Below are 16495 nucleotides of genomic sequence, written 5' to 3'. Positions count from 1 at the left end.
CCTCTGTAGCCCCAGCACCTACCAGACAGGCTTCCACTGAGTAACCCTGGCCCCTGGGCTCCAGTAAAACCACTTCCTGCCTTTGACACCCGCCCCCAGCCTAGGGGCAGTAGATGCTCCCTGCCTTTCTTAATCTCTGGGCTGTCCCTTATTGTCCCCTGTTTGGTTTATCAATTTTTCCATTATCTGTGTAAACCATTCCCTGTATTTTTATATTCCCTCTATTTTATTTATTTATTTATTCATTCATTCATTCATTTAGTGATCTCTACACCCAACATGGGGCTCGAACTCATGACCCCAAGATCAACAGTCACATGCTCTTCCAACTGAGCCGGCCAGGTGCCCCGTATAGCCCTCTATTTTATTTTATTTTTTATTTTTTTAAAGATTTATTTATTTATTTGAGAGACACACAGAGAGAGTGCAAGCAGGTAGCGGGGCAAAGGGAGAGGGAGAGAGAGAATCCTAAAGGAGACTCCCCGCTGAGTGCAGAGCCCGACATGGGGGGCTTGGTTCCAGGACCCCGAAATCATGACCTAAGCTGAAACCAAGAGTCAGATGCTTAATTGACTGAGCCACCCAGGCACCCCTCCCTCAATTTTAAATACTCAGAGCTGTTTCTATTTTCTGGTTGGACTCTGACTGACACTCTTACAAAGGAAAATAAACCAGGATTAGAGGTTTTTTCTTACAAGGCTATTTTTTTTAAAAGAGTTTATTTATTTATTTGAGAGAGTGTGAGAGTGTGAGTGAGAGAGCCCGAGTTGGAGGTGGGGGGCAGAGGGAGAAGCAGAGACCCACTGAGCCGGGAGTCTAATGCAGGGGCTCGATCCCAGGACCCTGAGACCATGACCTGAGCTGAAGGCAGATGCTTAACTGACTGAGCCACCCAGGTGCCCCAGCACTAGAGTTTTAATATATGACACAGAAAGCTGGAAAACACTGGAATACCATCTATAGAATGTTGGGAGTAGAGGATTGCTGGCTGACAAACCTATACCAGGCTTTGACAGGCTGCTTCTAAAATGGCTCCCAGTAATCCTCACCTCCTGGTATTCACTCTCTGTATAATTCCCTCTTCTTGTGTGTGTGTTGGTCCTCGTGACTTGCTTATCACAGACTATGGCAAAAATGATGGGATGTCACTTTCATAATTAGGTTGTGAAAAATTGTGGCTTCTGTTCTGCTTATGTTCCCTCTCCGGCTGTTCTTGTACTCTGATGTAGAGAGCCATCTGGCAAAAAAACTGAGGACCTCAGTCCAACAGCCAGCGAGGAACTGAATCCTGCCAAAAACCATGTGACTGATCTTGGACATGGATCCTGTCCCAGCTGAGCCTTGAGATAAGACTGCAGCCCCAGCTGATAATTGATGGCAGCCTGTGAGAGACCCTGAGTGGACACATTTATGGAAATCCTGAGAGATTGTTAAGTAGATGACTCAGTTAGGCCATGCTATTCCTGACCCGTAGAAACAGTGAGATCATAAATGTGTGTTGCTTAAGCTAAGTTTTATTTTTTTTAAAGGTGGAATTCAAGATTAAAAGCACTAAACAATACAAAAAGGGGCATAAATTGTTCGATCTTTAATGAAGAGATGAGCCATAAACCTTTATGTACTAAATTGTTACAGCAGCTTAAGATTTAAAACAAAACTCTTAGAAACACAAGAAGATTTTGATAAAAACCACAACCATAATGGGAGATTATAATATACCTCCTTCAAAACTTAACTGATCAAGTACACAAGAAATAAGCTAGAAAATAGATAATTTGGAGGCACCTGGATAGCTCAGTCTTTTGAGCGACTAACTCTTGGTTTTGGCTCAGGTCATGATCTCAGGGTCATGGGATTGAGCCCCCTGTTGGGCTCCACGTTCAGCGAAGAGTTGGCTTGGGATTCTCTCTCCTTTTTCTTCTGCCCCTCCCCCCTGCTCGTGCTTGCTAAGTAAGTAAGTAAGTAAATAAATAAATAAATAAAATCTTAAAAAAAGAAAATAGGGCACCTGGGTGGCTCAGATGGTTAAGCGTCTGCCTTCAGCTCAGGTCATGATCTCAGGGTCCTGGGATCGAGTCCCGCATCGGGCTCCCTGCTCCTTGGGAGCCTGCTTCTCCCTCTGCCTCTCTCTCTCTGTCTCTAATGAATAAATAAATAAAATCTTAAAAAAAAAAAAAAGAAAATAGATGATTTTTTTTTAAAGATTTTATTTATTTATTTGACAGAGAGAGACACAGCGAGAGAGGGAACACAAGCAGTGGGAGTAGGACAGGGAGAAGCAGGCTTCCCGCCGAGCAGGGAGCCCGATGTGGGGCTTGATCCCAGGACCCTGGGATCATGACCTGAGCCGAAGGCAGATGCTTAACAACTGAGTTACCCAGGCGCCCCAAAAATAGATGATTTGATTAATATAACCAAAAAGCTTAATATATGACTATATATATATATCCATATGCATCTAAAAATGTAAATTTTTTCTAATGTCCATTAACTGTGCTTCATCACAGAGGAAAAACTTCATAAATTTAACAGAAAATAATTTTTTTTAAGATTTTATTTATTTATTTGACAGAGAGAGACACAACGAGAGAGGGAACACAAGCAGGGGGAGTGGGAGAGGGAGAAGTAGGCTTCCCACCGAGGAGGGAGCACAATGCAGGGCTTGATCCCAGGACTCTGGGATCATGACCTCAGCCGAAGGCAGATGCTTAACGACTGAGCCACCCAGGCGCCCCGAGAATTCTTTTTTTAAGTAAGTTCTACACCCAACATGGGGCTTGACCTCACAACCCTGAGATCAAGAGTCACATGGTCTACTGACTGAGCCAGCCAGGCACCCCTAAGAGAGGAGATTTTAGAGGCTGCATTTTCTCATTGTCATCCAGTGAAATTAGAAATAAATAATAAAAGATGGTCAAAATATCTTTACTAGTTAGAAATTGAAGAACATCAATTTAATCCTAGATTAAAGAGAAAATAAAAACAGAACTCATAAAAAGTTTAGGAAGTAACAAAATATGGATATACCAAATTCTATGGGATCACCTAAAACTTTATTTAGAAGAAAATTTACAGTTCCGGGGCGCCTGGGTGACTCAGTCAGTTGGAGTATCTGCCTTCGGCTCAGGTCATGATCTCAGGGTCCTGGGATGGAGCCCTGCATCAGGCTCCCTCTGCTGCTTCCTCTGCTGCTCCCCCTACTTGTACTCTCTCACTCTCGCTCTTTCTCACATAAATAAATAAATGAAATCTTAAAAAAAAAAAAAAAACTTTCTAAAAAAAAAAGGAAGAGAATTCACAGCTTTAAATCAGGAATCACAAAAGTCTAGGTAGGTCATGGAGATGTACCAAGTGGCTAGATATAAAAGTGGAGGTGGGGCCTATGGAGACTTAGCAGGGACATGACTGCCCTGAAAGCACTGGAGTCCACCAGTCTGTGATACCCCCTTTAAATGCTTTTCGTATTAACAAAGAAAAAGGGCACCTGGGTGGTTCAGTCGTTAATCGTCTGCCTTCGGCTCAGGTCATGATCCTGGGGTCCTGGGATCGAGCCCCACATCGGGCTCCCTGCTCTGCGGGAAGCCTGCTTCTCCCTCTCCCATTCCCCCTGCTTGTGTTCCTGCTCTCGCTGTCTCTCTCTGTCAAATAAATAAAAATTAAAAAATATATATAAAAAAGATTTTTAAAAAACCAAGGGAAAAAATGGAAAATATGGAAACGAATCAACTAAAAACACAGTGGCAAAGCTGCACAATTATCTAAAAACATAAACGGCATTAATAAAGATAAAGCTAAAAAAATTAGTGAAACAGAAAATTGTCACAGGTTGGGTTCCCTGGGAAACAGATGCTGAGGAGGAAAGGATCCAAAAGGTTTATTGAGGAGTAAGGTCTGTGAAGCAGAAGAGGCAGGGCATGTTGGCGGCCCTGCAGACCTGACAAAGTCTCTGCCAGCTCACTGTGGAGCTGCACAGCAAAGATGTTCCAAGGATCCCGCATTGGGCAGAAAAGGCTATGCCCCAGTCCTCCCACCTTGCCCGGTCATTAGCCGTGGACATCCCAAGAGCAGTGTGACCCTCAGCTCAAAATCTGAGGTGGACTCTGAAGGTCCTAACGGCTGCCGGCACTCTTTGCGGCTGGGCAGTTAGTCCTTTCTGGAAGCGGGCTCTGAGTGTTGCCTCTCTGCCACAAAAACAATAAAAAGTGGTATAAAAAAATTAATAAAACCTCAATAAAACCAAAAGCTGGCTTTAAAAAAATTAATTCAGTTTATTAAAGCTTCCGCCTTTTGTGGCAGAATTTGCAAAATTGTGCTGCAAGTGGAATCTATGGGCACAGATCTGCAAAGAGGGGACATTTAGACTATGTTGAATGGTATCAGGTAAAAACAAGTAGCCTTCAAAGCCCTGCCTTCCACAGTGGGGCCTTTAAGTCCCTCATCTTTTTAAACCAGCCTTCCTTCCACTGCTCTGTAAATAAGGAACTGATTTTTAATGATCTGAAATTAAGAAAAAGCTACCCCTCCTAGAAAACCAGAGAGGATCGTTGTATCAGGAAGGGCTTGGCTGGGACCTTGGACAGGGTATGTAAATGTGACCTTGAATCCCTGAGGATTCAGAGATTTGGTGGACCCAGTTTGCCTCAACTGCCCAACTCCCTGAGATTTCCTGCCAGTTTCTGCACTGGCTTGACCGGCAAAATTCAAATGGGAAAACCTCACAGTCATTCCAGTTTTCTGGAGCTCCATGATAACATGTAGTAACAGCTGATAGGATGTATTCCACACATTGTATTATGGAATTTCTTCAAGGAATTGCTAAAATATATGGAGCTGATTGTTTTGTAGTACTCCTACATGTTTTACCTAGATTAGATTCTAGATTGTCAATAGATCCATTAAATGGCTCTGGAGACTTAGCACAGTAACTATTCAGAACATTTGATCAACCTCAGTGGCAGAAATGGAAGAAACTGCACTGTCCAGTATGCTGATCACTAGCCACATGTGACTACCGAGCACCCAAAATGTTGGTAATCCGACTGGAAATGTGCTAGAAGTGTAAATACATGCAGGATGTCAAAGAGTTGGTATGAAAAAGAAAAAGGAATGTGAAATATCTCATAATTTTCCATACTGATGAATATTGATGTATTTTGGATATATTAGAGAAAATACATTAAGGTTTATTTGACCTGTTTCTTTTAACTCTTTTTAATGGAGCTACTAGTATTTAAAATCACACATGCGGAGGTGCCTGGCTGGCTCAGTCGGAAGGACGTGGGACTCTTGATCTGGTCGTGAGTTTGAGCCCCACATTGGGTGAAAAGATTGCTAAAATAAATTTTTTTTTAAATCACACATGTAGCTCACATTTGTGACTTGCATCGTATTTCTATTGTACCGTGCTGCATGAGATATTTACTGTGAAGTTTCTTGAATCCCTGTTCTTTTAAAAAAATTATTTATTTTCTGAAATTCCAGTGTAATTAACATACAATTTGAATTCCTCTTCTTTCGACTCACTCGGAGTTTCAACTAGCACAGCAATGTTGGTAAACCCATCCTTCTGGCTTGCTAAGGCTTTAACTGTATAAAGGCTGATGTATGTCATTACTGTGTTCATCTTCAGTTCTCCATAATCTTTTGATTGATGGGGAGGTGATGTGAAGATATCCAGCGTCTATCCACAATGGAAAGTGCACATCGAGAGAGGGGAACATGATGGGAAGGTCCTAAGCAGGGGCAGCAACAAAACAACAAAACCCGCATTAAGTTATCCTGCCCCGCGTGTGATAATGGTTCCAGCGAGTCCTTTTGTTGACCGACCTGTGAAGGCCAACCTTCTAGGTGTGCATTCAGCTGAGATCCTGCGGCTGTGTACCACTGTGTACCGCCCGGGCACTCGGCTGGACATCTGGTGCAGGAGGATGAACCGAGCGGCGGCCGGGCAGTGCGGCTGGAGCGGCTCCAGGAGGGCCCAGGCACCGCGAGCCCGGCAGGGAGGGGGGGTGGTGGCGGAGAAGGAGGAGGAGGAGGTGGCGGAGGCGGCGACAAAGGAGGAGGTGATAGCATCCGGGGCCGCGACGCCGGAAGATGGGGCGGGCTGCTGCTTCCCTAAGCCCGGAAAACCCCGGCGTCACCGCTTCTGCGCGGCGGAGCCGATTCCCCGGAGCCGCCACCACCGCCCTGTCGCCTCCGCTGGGAGTGACCGGGTCCCCGGGCTCCGCGTTCACGCGCCTCCCGCCTGACTCGGGGTTGGGCTTGCCCGCCCGCCCGCTCCCCAAAGCCGAGCTGTTTGGAAAGGACCAATAAAATAAATCAAACTCTTGGCTAGCCAGACTAAGGTAGGAAGGAAGAAAAGGAGGAAGGGGAGGTAAAATATTAGTAATGACATTTTGGATAAAAACAGATCTATATTAAAAGACTTTAAAGAGAATCTCGTGTGCAACGAATGTGAATATACAGAAGGAATGATGGATTTCCTGGCAAACTATAAGCTACCAAAATTGGCCCAAGAAGGAGAAAACCGGAAGAGAGCAGTAACTGTAGAAGAGAATGGGAAGTCAGCAGGTCCGGGTGCTTTCGTAGCGAAGTCCTAGATAACCTTTAAGAAACAAATAATTTTAATGTCATTTGGTCCCTTCTAGACAAGTGTTTTTAAAAACATCTGTAGTGAAGGACCCGCTTTTAAAAAATTTTACAATTATTGTGGATATATACTTTTGTAAAAGTTAATAAGAGTATTAGAGAAATGAAATAAGCAAAGTGCAAGCGCAATTTTTAAATTTTAGTATTCATCAGAAATAAATTACATTTCATTAAATATAATCAAAACCAATTTAACATAGGGACAAAAAAGTAATTACAAAAATGGCATGCATTGTTCATGGATGAGTCCAGCGATCACTGCTTGGATGTCATAGCAATGTCTAATTGCTATTAAGATTTCTAGGGGCACCTGGGTGGCTCAGTCGTTAAGCGTCTGCCTTCGGCTCGGGTCATGATCCCGGGGTCCTGGGATCGAGCCCCACATCGGGCTCCCTGCTCAGCGGGGAGCCTGCTTCTCCCTCTCCCACTCCCCCTGCTTGTGTTCCCTCTCTCGCTGTGTCTCTCTCTGTCAAATAAATAAATAAAATATTAAAAAAAAAAAAAAGATTTCTAAACCCTCTCCACTTCTGTACTTATCCCGTCAGGGGTTGGTAACAAACAGTCCAGGGACTGGCACCAGTTCTCAGACCACAGAAACAGATGGAAAGATCCCAGATTAATTTTTTAAAGTTAGTATAGTCTTACATATGGTTATATGATACTAAAATATTTGTACAAAATATACATATAGAAATTCCAAATAAAATCTTAATAAGCGGAATCTAGCAGTGTAGCAAAAGAATAATGCACCATGACCAAGTAGGGTTTATTTCAGAAATGCAAAAATGATTCAACATTAGGAAGTTTATCAACATAATTTAGGACATGAAACAATTAAAGGAGAAAACCTATAGTATTATGTTAATAGAAACTGAAAAGGCATTTGAAAATTCAGCAGCCATTCTTTTTTTTTTTTTTTTAATTTTTTTTACGTAGACTCCACACCCAGGGTGGAGCCCAACACAGGACCTCAGCTCGCAACCCTGAGATTCAGACCTGAGCTGAGATCAAGAGTCAGATACTCAGGGTGCCTGGGTGGCTCAGTCATTAGGCGTCTGCCTTCAGCTCAGGTCATGATCCCAGGGTCTTGGGATCAAGCCCCGCATCGGGCTCCCTGCTCGGCGGGAAGCCTGCTTCTCCCTTTCGTACTCTCCCTGCCTGTGTTCCCTCTCTCGCTATGTCTCTGTCAAATAAATAAATAAAATCTTAAAAAAAGAGATGCTCAACCGAGTGCCCCTTCAGGAGCCATTCTTAATAAATATTTCAAGTAAAATAGAAATTTATTTATTTATTTTTTAAAATAGAAATGTAAAAGAAACTACTTAGCTATGATAAAGATTGCTTACCAAAACTCAACAGCAAACATTATACTAACTGATAAAATAGTAAAGTCATTTTCATTAAAATCGTGAATGAGAGAAGGATGCTGTCACCACTATTCTTCAACATCATTTTGGGTGCTCTAACTAATCTAGAAGACAAGACAAAGAAGTATTATGTGTAGCCTACTGTTAATTGTCTTCAAAATTCTGTTCTCCCCTTCTTCCTTTGAAATATAGTTTGAGCTAAGGACATGGCTGGGAGACTACATTTCCCAGTTTCTCCTGAAGCTAAATGCAGCCATATGACTGTGTTTGCACCAGTGGAATATGCATGGATGTGATGAGGTCAACATATCCCTCAAGTGCTTAAAAGGAAGTTGTTTATCCTAGACTTTTCTCCCACCCTGTTCCTCACGGGCTGGAACATAGATGTGACTGTAACTTGACCGCAATCATGCAGATGAGTAGAACACTCCAGTAGATGGCAGGGCAATAAGATGAAAGGAACATGGGTCACTGAATAACCTGGAGGAGCAAGGGTATTTGTTCACCAGCCTGGACTGGTCAGCGACTGTGTAAGAAAGAAAGAAACTTCGATCTTATTTACACCACTATATTTCTCTCTCTCTTTTTCTCCCTCTCTCTCAGGGGTGTTCAGCTTTTACCACAACTAAAATGATAGGAATTCACATTAGAAAGAATATGCAAGCATTATCCGATTTATTTTTTATTTGTTATTTTTATTATAAGATTTTTTTTTTTTAAGTAATCTCTACACCCAGTGTGGGCCTCGAACTTACAACCTCGAGATCAAGAGTCACATGCTCCACTGACTGAGCCAGTCAAACGCCCCCCCAATTATCCTATTTAAAAAATTACATTTGTAGAAAACTTACTAGATTCTAGTTTTACAAAAACTGCCAGAAGTAATATAAGTTTTTGGTGAGATGGTTAACTATATGAAAATAGGCAAAACCCAATAATATTTATGTTATCAATAACCAGCTAGAAATAGTAATGGGAAAGTATTCCATTCACAACACTGACAAAAATTTCAAATGCTTAGGAGTAAGGGGTGCCTGGCTGGCTCAGTAAGTGGAGCGTGAGACTCTTGATCTTGGGGTTGTGAGTTCAAGCCCCACATTGAGGGTAGAGATTACTTAAAACTTAAAAAAAATACCTAGGAATGAATGGAAGAGGAAATATACAGAATTTATATGAAGAACAGCATAGCTTCTTATTGAAGAACATAAAATAAAATCTGAAGAGGGGCGCCTGGCTGGCTCAGTCGGTGGAGCCTACAACTCTTGATCTCAGAGTGCTGAGTTCGAGTCCCATGTTGGGTGGAGAGATTACTTAAAAAAAAAGATCTGAAGAAATGGAAAGGACATAATGTCATAAGAACAGTAATCTTCCCCAAATGACAAATATAATGCAATTCAAATAGGACTCTTATAAAAATCTCATATTATTCAATTAATCATAAAAATTAATATTTTATTTATTGTTTTAAATGAATGAAATATTCATATGGTCCAAGTTCAGAAGTTACCAAGAGGCATGCAGCTCTCTTCACCCCTCCCCCACCCCTCCCTCACCCCTCCCCCAGCCACTCAGTTATCTTCTGCATAGACAATTTAGGTCACAAGTTTCTCCCATTTACTTTCAGAGATATTTGAATCATTTTTTTACACAACATTCCCACTGTTCTTCATATTGCTTTGTCTTAACAATGTAACTTTGTGCTTCGGCAGCACATATACTAAAATTGGAACGATACAGAGAAGATTAGCATGGCCCCTGCGCAAGGATGACATGCAAATTCGTGAAGCGTTCCATATTTAAAAAAAACAAAAAACAATGTAACTTTGAGATGTACCTAAAGAGCTTGCTTCTTGTTCCTTTGTGTATACAGACTTTCATTTTAGGGATACATCATTGTTTAACTAGTTCTCTTTTGATGGACTTTAATATTTATTTTTTATTTTATTTTTTTGATGGACTTCAATATTTAAAATACCTTACCAATCTCCTTCTATTACAAATAATACTTCAATGAATAGCATTGTATATATGATTTGTATATTCCCAACTATATATATATATAAGATATATTTCTAGACATAGAATTTCTGAGTCAAGCAGCATGTACATTTTAAATGCTTGTAGATGGTGCCAAACTGCTCTCCATATAAGTTGTATCAATTTATATTCCTACCAACAATGTATGAAAGTGGGTGTTTTCCTGCATTCTAACAAAAATAGCATTTTATTAAACTTTTTGGTCTTTGTGTATCTGTGAAGTGTGGTTTCATTTCACATTTTACTAATTATGATGAAGTTTGAACATGTTTTCATACATTGAAGAGCCATTTATATCTATGTTTTGTGAACTGTATGCTCATATTCTTTGCCCGTTATTCTCCTGGGTTGTCGCTTATTTTCTTGGTGATTTTATTGTGACTCCCTACATGTTATGGAAATTGGTCCTTTGTGAGATTAGTTGCAAATATATTTTACCAGATATTAAAGGTACCATAGAATCACCATAATCAAAACATATTGATTCCTGTATGGTACGTATACAGGAATAAAAACTTGATCAATGAAATATAATTGTCCAGAAACAAAATCCAAATAAGCATTGTAAATTAATAGATAACAAAAGCAGCACTTTAATTCAATTGTTTGATAAACTGATGTTGACACAACTGGCTATCCACGTGAAAGAAAACAGCCATGCCCCTATCTCATACCATATCAGAAATATAACTTAGATATTTTATTATTTTACTTATTTACTTGTTTTAATAAAATTATTTTAGAGTCCAGAAATAAACCTATTCATATATAGTCAATTATTTTTAAATAAAATTATTTTGAAACAATTTTAGATTTACAGAAAAATAGCAAAGATAGTATAGAGTTTCCATATACCTTTCACCCGTTTCTTTTGTTAACATCTTATATTAACCTAGATGGTACATTTGTCATAATTTGTTCAAATACAGCAATATTGATTCATTTTTATCAACTAAAGTCCATACTTTATTTAGATTTCCTTAGTTTTACCCTAATGTCCTTTTTCATTTAGATTTCCTTAGTTTCACCCTAATGTCCTTTTTCATTTCCAGGATCCCATCCAGGATACCACATTACACTTAGTAGTCATATTTCACTGGGCCCTTTTTGATTGTGACAGTTTCTCAGACTTTCCTTGTTTTTCATTACCTTGACAGCTTTGAGGAATACTGACTGGTCGGGTATTTTGTAGTATGTTCCTCGGTTGAGGTTTGTCTTCTCAATATTAGACTTGTGTTATGGGTTTTGAAGAAGACCACCGCAGAGGTAACATGCCATGTCATCACATATTAGCAAAGAGGACATATTATCAAAATAACATCATTGTTCCTATCAACCTTGATCACCTGTTTGAGGTAGCGTTTGTCCGTCTTCTCTACTGGAAAATTGCTCCCAGCCCCCCCGCCCCCCGCCAATGCTCTACTCTTTGGAAGGATGCCACAGTGCACAGTCCACACTTAAGTAGTGGGAAGTTATGATGTACCTCCTTGAGGGCAGAGTGTATACATAAATTATTTGGAATTCTTCTGAGTGGGAGATTTGTCTCTTCTCCCCTATTTCTTTATATAATCATTTATTTATAATAGTATGAATCTACTTTGTACTTATAATTTAACACTACTATTTCTTGTTACTTAAGTTGTTCCAACTTTGATTATCAGGAGCTCTTTCAGTTTGGCTCCTGTGTCCCTTTGACCTACCTTCATCATTGTGGATTTTTTTGAAGATTTTATTTATTTATTTAGAGAGAACAAGCAGGGGGAGGGGCATAAGGAGAGGGAGAGAATCTCAAGCAGACTCTCCACTGAGCACGGAGCCGACATTGGGCTTAATCTCACAACCCTGAGATCATGACCTGAGCTGAAACCAAGAGTTGGATAATTAACTGACTGTGCCACCCGGGTGCCCCTGAAGGTAGATTATTTTAAAGGATTTTTTAAAAGCTTATTCAGTTTTATTTTATTTTTGGTAATCTCTACACCCAGTGTGGGACTTGAACTCATGACCCCAAGATCAAGAGTTGCATGCTCTTCCAGCTGAGCCAGCCAGGCGCCCCTGAAGGTAGATTTTTTTGTTTTAAAAATTTTAGTTATTTATTTGACAGAGAGAGACACAGAGAGAGAGGGAACACGAGCAGGGGGAGTGGGAGAAGGAGAAGCAGGCTTCCCGCTGAGCAGGGAGCCCGATGCGGTGCTCGATCCCAGGATCCTGGGATCATGACCTGAGCCGAAGGCAGATGCTTAACGACTGAGACACCCAGGCACCCCTCATTAGGCTATACTTCTAAGAATGCTTATGGCAGGGATTGAGCCCCACATTGGGCTCCCTGCTTGGTGGGAAGCCTGCTTCTCCCTCTCCAGCTCCGCCTGCTTGTGCTGTCTCTCTCTGTGTCAAATAAATAAATAAAATCTTAAAAAAAAGAAAAAGAATGCTTATGGCAGCATTGTTTGTGGAGGCAAATCTGGAAACTACCTGAATGTTTAGCAGTAGGAAAGTAGATATAGTTATCCATATTACGGAATTTGACACAGCTATTAAAATATGAATTAGATATATAATTTATTGATCTGAAGATTTTCATGAAGCCTCATAAAATGAAAAAAGGTTATTGCAGAACAATGTGTATGGCATGAGTTTTTTTTGGGGGGGTAACAACCAACAGCAATGGCAACAAAACCCCTCCATATGTGGATTTTTCAGTATGAACAGAGGCCAGAGAGGAGATGGGTTAGGTTGGGTTTCCTCACCGTGAGACACTGAGGCAAGGCTTTGAGTACAAATAGTCTATATGGGAGGTGATAGGCATCGGTAGAGAAATAGAAAAGTGAGTCATGGAAGGAAGGAAAGCAATGCAAGGTGCATTAGTGAGCAGGCATGGTTCTGGGCAGTTGGGTCTCAGTCCTCCGGGGGAATCTCTAGGTGGCCATGGAACACAACTCAAGGTTGTCTCACCTGGGCCGGAGGCGAGGAAGCTGGCACTATTCCCTGCCAGTCTTGTCAGGGTATGGCCTCATTTCTTTTGGCTGGCTTGAGGGATTTTCAGAGGCTTCCACTTAGCCATTTCTATCATAATGGCTTCTACTTGTTAGGTGAGGGAACAATTTGAGGGTTCTTCTAACTGCTGAATATGTCTCTTCCAATAATATACTCAGGGACCAGAGAAATGACCACAGAAAGGGTGTGGATCCATTGGCTTCACTGTAAGACTTGGGCCAAGACTCCATTTCCTATGAAGCCTCCACACATCGCACTCTAACAGAGGGCCCCATGATGGTGCTTTAGGTTCCCTGACATCAGCTCCACAAAATATGGGTATTCCTTTCCCCCCTACTTTACCGTCACACGGATGAATGGCTTAGGTCCTGTGGAGGCAGAGTCGTTGGAATCATAACTGTATATATTTGCTGTGGATTTGCAGGGTCCTTCCTCAAGGGGACTTGGCCTTTCTTCACTTGATCAATTCTGGGTCTGAGAGACTGCTCAGGGATGGAAACTTGACAAAGGATCAGATTTTTCCACTGTGGCAACCGACAGTCTACTGCTCAAGTAGTCTTGATTTGTTTATCTTTATTTTTTTAATTTTATAAGAAATACTCTTGCTGGTTTCTGTTATGAGCTGAATTGTGTCCCCCCAAAATTTGTATGTTGAAGTCCTAACCCTCAGTATCTTAGAATGTGACATATTTGGAGATAGGGCCTTTAAGGAAATAATTAAGGTAGAATGAGGTCATTTGGGTAGGCCCGAATCCAATATGACTGGTCTCCTTATAAGAAGAATAAATTAGGACACAGACAACACACAGGCAACCATGTGAGGACACAGTGAGAAGGCAGCTATCTTTAAGCCAAGGAGAGAGACCTCGGAAGAAACTGACCCTGCCAACAATTTGACCTTGGACTTCTAGCTTCTAGAACTGTGAGGAAGAATCTGACCTTGCCAACAATTTGATCTTGGACTCCTAGTTTCTGGAACTGTGAGGAGATAAATTTCTGTTGTTTAAGCTATGAAGTCTGGTATTTTGTTATGACGCCCCAAGTGAACTGGTCCAGCTTGCCATCTGTATTGTTCCCAAGAATGCCATAGTTTACTAGCCATCTCTACAGATCCTTGCAGATCAAAGCCCCATCTTTGCCATTCCAGATTTGGTGTCTATAATGGTTATTACACTTTCCTTGACTCTGACAGTTAACTGCTGCCACCTGTCCTCTGCTATTTTAGAATCCTATCATCCCCATTGACACCAAGGAGCCTAAATTACATAGTTGTCTCCCCTATCATGAACCCTGACCCACAGAAGACAACCACCATGGAGCTTTTCCACAATGCCAGTAACACATTCCTTGTTGCCTTAATAAAAAAAAGTGTCCTCTGGGCCCTTCCAGGGGACGCCATCAACTAGCGTGCTTTCTGGTCTTACATAAGGAAGCCATTCTAATGTGCCCACCGCTCTGAGCTTTTTGACCCATCTCTCTGTACTCTGTCAAGGCAATTCCAACAACTCCCACTTCATTTACTATATAGGCTTTGTTGTTTCCAAGTTTCAAGGAGCCATTCCAGCAGCATACTAGGACTGACTCCAGGTATCCCTGCCAGGATGTGGAATCCTGAGTCATGGGAGAGTGTTCCAATATCAAAAACTCTTCCATATCTAGTTTTATATTCTTCCCTGGCCCAGCCCCCTCAAGATCCATTCCCAGGTTTATGCTCTCAATTCCAGCAAGTATATATTCACTAAGTCCTACAACTATTCAGTGAATAATCTCTTTTATCTCCTACCAGAAATGGTATTTCTCTGCTTGGGCCATACTAAGAATTGTCCCTAAAAGAAATATGCTGAAGTGGGGACAGATCTTAAGGAAGACAAGCATCATCCTCCTATGTAACTCTTATCACTCTCACAATCAAATCTGGAACTGATTTTTAGCCTAGACTGACCCTTTCTGGAAGGAATTAAAAAAGATAAAAGTTCCCATGAAGGCCTTCTGCTTCCTTACTGTTCCTTGACTTAATAATTGGCTAACCAAGCTTGTCATCTGCTTTCTTTAGGGTTTCCATGGTCATTGACAAGAGCAAACCAACTCCCTGATTTTCAAAGTTTTCATCTTTCAAGTGCTAGAGCTATTGCATGAACCGGTGCATTTCCTTCCATTTGTATCCTATCCCAATCCAGCATAGGCGAGAGTCTCATCAATTGTCATTCTACAGCATGCCAGAGATTGCCACCACTCTACCTACCAGCAGTAGTGAGGTCTTTGTGTTCCTATGTTGTATGAGTAATCTAATTCCAGAATCCCATCCTGAAGGTCTACTTCAAAAGACCACTTCTGGTACTGGCTGTCTTACTTTGGGCGAAACAGACCCTCAGAGAAGTATTTGAGAGCAAGTGGTTTATTTGGAAAATAATCCTAGGAAGCCAAGGAGGGAAAGTGGGGAAGTGAGACAGGTAAGACAGGGAAAGCAATACAAGGTCTGTTAATGAGCAGGTTAGTGCTGTGGGCCACGGGGACTTGACTCTCTTGGGACCTCAGGAAGACAAAATAGAACATGCATCAGGGTTTCCATTCAGGAAACAAGGACGCTGGGATATTTTTCCTACATTCATGTTCATCACTAAGAGGTTTGCTCCTATGGACCTTAACTCCCTGCTACTTCTGGCTAAGCACACTCCTGTGGCCAGCAAGTCATCAGGCAGAGTCACAGGTGCCTGCAGTAAGGAGTCATTGAAAGAGAAAGGACGAATGCCTAGGGGACACTGGGAGGGCCAGCAACACAGGATGTTAACCTTTTCTTTACATACACTTGTGTCCTTTTTCTGGTTGAGGCGAGCATGTGCCCTGTGCACTGGCTTCCAAGGGGCAGGAAGATGAAAGATTTCCTCATTTAGACTTTATAGTGGGTAGTGCAGTCCACCAAGGCTGTACACACTGGGGACTCCCCCCCAGATAGGAAGAGGAATTGGATGTTGGACAGAAAAAAAATTCCACTATGCACACATTTCTTTTTTAAGATTTTATTTATTCATTTGGGAGAGAGAGAGAGCATGAGTAGGGGGAGGTGCAGAGGGAGAAGCAGACTCCCTGCTGAGCAGGGAGCCAGACATGGGGCTCGATCACAGGACCCCGGGATCATGACCTGAGCCCAAGGCAGACGCTCAACCGACTGAGCCACCCAGGCGCCCTCCCCACTATGCACACATTTCATGATCAAGTTAGGTCTCTGTGACATGTGGTGATGTTCACTCACAGCCATTTATGCCTACTTGTCACTCAGAGATGTTTTTGTCTGCATGTAACTGGATAAATACAAGAGCTGAAAAGTATGGGTCTATGGTTTGTTAGTTTATTTTCCCCTCACAGAACAAGAAGGCTGGAAGTCAGCAGTAGCTGGCATTTCTTCAGCAGCTCAACAATATCAGGGCTGAGGGCTGCACAGGTCTCTTGGC

General features: G+C 41.8%; 1 non-coding gene across 1 annotated transcript; it reads left to right on the top strand.

Annotated features, from left to right (window-relative positions):
- The first annotated feature begins 9712 nt into the window (after window positions 1-9712).
- On the top strand, window positions 9713-9815 carry LOC118013640. The gene has a single exon (XR_004680079.1). It is a non-coding gene; the product is annotated as a U6 spliceosomal RNA (small nuclear RNA).
- The last annotated feature ends 6680 nt before the right edge of the window (window positions 9816-16495 follow it).

Source organism: Mirounga leonina, unplaced genomic scaffold (genome assembly GCF_011800145.1).
Source record: "Mirounga leonina isolate KUSES-001 unplaced genomic scaffold, KU_Mleo_1.0 Mir_101664, whole genome shotgun sequence".
Lineage (NCBI taxonomy): Eukaryota > Metazoa > Chordata > Mammalia > Carnivora > Phocidae > Mirounga > Mirounga leonina.
Note: the sequence above shows the minus strand (reverse complement) of the source record. Positions and strands in the feature narration are given on the sequence as shown.